General features: G+C 47.2%; 1 non-coding gene across 1 annotated transcript; it reads left to right on the top strand.

Moving 5' to 3' along the window:
* Positions 1–882: 882 nt before the first annotated feature.
* Positions 883–1,020, top strand: LOC114809640. The gene has a single exon (XR_003757416.1). It is a non-coding gene; the product is annotated as a small nucleolar RNA SNORA7 (small nucleolar RNA).
* Positions 1,021–3,753: the final 2,733 nt, after the last annotated feature.

The following is a 3,753-nucleotide window of genomic DNA, read 5'->3' as shown; positions in this document are numbered from 1 at the left end:
TGGGAGATGCCAGGGAAGAATTGCTTTGAAAGGAAAGAACAAAGTGGTGGATCTTTGGCTTTCATTTGGGAAAGATCTTGCGAGGGCTGTAAAATGTTACCAGTATCCAGGAAAGCTGCTGTTTTATGGTAGGGGAGTAGGGGGGAGGCATGAGGGAGAGGAAGAAGGATGGGGGAGGATGGGAGAGAATGGAGGGAGGGAGAAATGGAAGGGAGGTTGGGCCCCTCTGGGCAGACATCTTAAGCTGATTTGGGACTCGAGTCCCTCAAGCTTAGGGTCTTTCACGGCCTGAAGCTCAAAAAGTATGTTTGCACCATTTGGGGCTTTGACAAGCTAAACCCGGGATTCTTGGTCAACTGCGGTCGGTAGCGGGGCTGAGTATGCCCCCTCGGGGGCTTTTGTCTGGGTTCTGCTCCAAACTCTGGGATCCAGATGTACACGCTGGAGAAGTAGCTCCGGCAGGCATTTTATAGCAGATATTCAACATCTTTTCATTTTATTAAGAGATGTTTTCCAGAAGAAAAGCAACTTGCTGTCATGAGGTCTGAAATGAGTCACCCTACCTGTACTTGAATTCTACTCTGGCTCTACTTAGTCTCTACGTACGAGGATGAGCCAAGAGGTTACGAGGAACCCAGTGATCCAGTTCAACTGACATGGGTTCTGCCTGAGACTGTGGCCCTCTGGGCCTGAAGATAGAAGCAGTGAAATTCTGAGGCAGAAAAATGGGACTTCCCACTCTACAATCTGGCATCTCCTCTTTTCCCGAGGATATCATCACATGGACTCTATTGTACTCCTCCAAATCCTTGGTACACTGCTCTGCGAGAGTAAGCTCTATATAAACCCTGTTGATTAATGATTCCAACGTACCCTCCCAAGTCCCTGTCAGGGTCGCACCTGGAGAGTTTCCAGTACTCTGCCAGTCTCGGCTACGGGAGGAAGAGTCAAGCAGAGGCCTACCCATTCCATTCCTAGCTTGGGCAGCGGCTAGCGAGTGGAAGGCAGTCAGCTACAAGTCGAAGCTCACTGATGCTGGGCAGCAGCGGCACGGGAGAGGGTCGAGGGCGGACACTCGAGTTTGCTGCGTGGAAGGCGGCAACGGTAAACCACTTCCGTATTTTTCCCAAGAAAACCCTATGGATACATGACCGGAACGATGGCAGACGGAGAGTGGGGCGTTCCGGGTGAGACGTGTCCGTGGTGTCGCTTTGGGTCGGAAACGACTCGATGGCATAAGACAAGACTCACATTAAGTGTTCAAGGCGTGTGATTGATTAAATCAGTTGGTGTTCTGGTGGGACGCCAAACTCAATCTGTCTAAAGCAAAACTACTCATCGTTCCCCTTAAACCTACTTCTATTCCTAATTCTCCCAACTTTACCAGTAACAGCTGGATCCTTTCTGTCTCAAGAGCCCATAATCTTGGTGCTGTTTTTGACTCCTTGCTCTTTTTCATTTCTCCCTCTAAATCTACTTCCAAATCCCGCTGGTTCTTCCTAAATACTATCTCCCTGTTCTTTCTTCTCCATCCAAACAGTTACCACTATGGCTCAAGCTCTAGTCAAGTCATGGAAAGACTATGACATTAGTCCTTTCCCTGTTCTCCTGACTCCAGCCTCTTTCCTCTCCACTGCTACAGAGATCGTCTTATTATCATTACTATTATACCCATTCTGGACACTTTTCTCTATATTCATTCATTCAATAGTATTTATTGAGCGCTTATTATGTGCAGAGCATTGTACTAAGCGCTTGGAGTGTACAATTGGGCAACAGATAGAGACAATCCCTGCCCAATAATGGGCTCACATATTTATTCAATTGTACATTCAACTATTTACTCTGATTAATTGACTTTCAAATATTTTAGGTCGGTCTCGGCCATTAAAGCGTAAGCTTCATGGACTGGAAAGGTGTTACGTTTTGGATCTGTGCTTCCCAAGTAGTTAGACAAGGAGCATGGCCTGTGGAATGACCATGGGGCTGAGGATCACGAGGACCTGGGCTGTAGTCCCAGCTCTGCTACTTGCCTGCTGTGTGACCTTGGGAAAGTCACTTAACTTCTCTATGCCTCAGTTACCCCATCTGTAAAATGGGCACTCAAAAGCAGTTCTCCTTCCTACTTAGACTGTGAGCCCAATTTGGAGCCTGATCATAAAATGATGGTATTTGTTAAGCGCTTACTATGTGCAAAGTACTGTTCTAAGCGCTGGGGGATACAAGGTGATCAGATTGTTCCACGTGGGGCTCACGGTTTTAATCCCCATTTTACAGATGAGGTAACTGAGGCACAGAGAAGTTAAAAGTGACTTACCCAAAGTCACACAGCCGGCAAGTGGCGGAGCCGGGATTAGAACCCACGACCTCTGACTCCCAAGCCCGGGCTCTTGCCAACTGAGCCACGCTGCTTCTATCTTGCACCTTCCACAGCACTTAGTACAGTGCTTTGGCACAGTACACATTTAACAAATACCACATTTTGAAACAAATTATTATGGTTATTATACCCAATGAGCACTCGATAAATACCCCTACTACTTATACTCCCGTTACCAACACCACTTTGAGCCCGGAATTTCGTGACTGGAAAGGATAGCAAAGGACGTTTGGCACTTTGGCGTACTGGTTGCCCTTCTTACGCCTATCTTCAAGGTCCGAGACGGAGCTTCTAACATCCCCAATTTTTCCCCACTAATAACTCGTCCTGAACAGATCTTTGACGGAATGAACCGGAAAGAGCCCCCACACCAAGCAAAAATTCCTATCCATTTCCTTCGCCGCGTCCCTCCACCATTTATAATGGCCCTATTCACCCTCTACACCCTACTTCACCCCCTTCACCCTTCCCATGCTAACCTGTGCCTCACTCTCTTGATTCTGCCACCTCTGATCCCTCACTTAAACTATTACCCCTGCTCCCTTTCCTTTTAAATCCCCCAGACAACAGAGCTCCCCCTCTTCAACACCCTCCAGAAGTCCTCCCTCCAAGAATCCTTTCCCAGTTAATTCTCCCGGTGCCCAATCTTTTCATCCCAGCATCTCCCTTGGGAAGGGATCATTTCTATTTGCTCTGTTGTAGCCCTCCAAGTGCATAGCACATGCCTATACACGGGATAAGGGCTCATAAAGCGTGGCTCAGTGGAAAGAGCTCGGGCTTGGGAGTCACAGGTCATGGGTTCGAACCCCGGCTCTGCCGCTTATTCATTCGATATTCAATAGTATTTATTGAGCGCTTACTATGTGCAGAGCACTGTACTAAGCGCTTGGAATGAACAGGTCGGCAACAGATAGAGACGGTCCCTGCCGTTTGACGGGCTTACGGTCTAATCGGGGGATTTTCAGCTGTGTGACTATGGGCAAGTCACTTTACTTCTCTGTGCCTCAGTTACCTCATCTGTAAAATGCGGATTAAGACTGTGAGCCTCATGTGGGACAACCTGATTCCCCTGTATCTACCCCAGCGCTTAGAACAGTGCTCTACACATAGTAAGCGCTTAACAAATACCAACATTATTATTATTATTAGTTCATTCATTCAATAGTATTTATTGAGCCCTTACTGTGTGCAGAGCACTGTACTAAGCGCTTGGAATGGACAAATCAGTAACAGAGACAGTCCCTGCCTTTTGACGGGCTTACAGTCTAATCGGGGGAGACGGACAGACCGACAAGAACAATGGCAATAAATAGAATCAAGGAGAAGAACATTTCATTAAAACAATAGCAAATAAATAGAATCAGGGCGATGTA

The sequence above is a fragment of the Ornithorhynchus anatinus genome, chromosome 2 (assembly GCF_004115215.2).
Source record: "Ornithorhynchus anatinus isolate Pmale09 chromosome 2, mOrnAna1.pri.v4, whole genome shotgun sequence".
Classification (NCBI taxonomy): domain Eukaryota; kingdom Metazoa; phylum Chordata; class Mammalia; order Monotremata; family Ornithorhynchidae; genus Ornithorhynchus; species Ornithorhynchus anatinus.
Note: the sequence above shows the minus strand (reverse complement) of the source record. Positions and strands in the feature narration are given on the sequence as shown.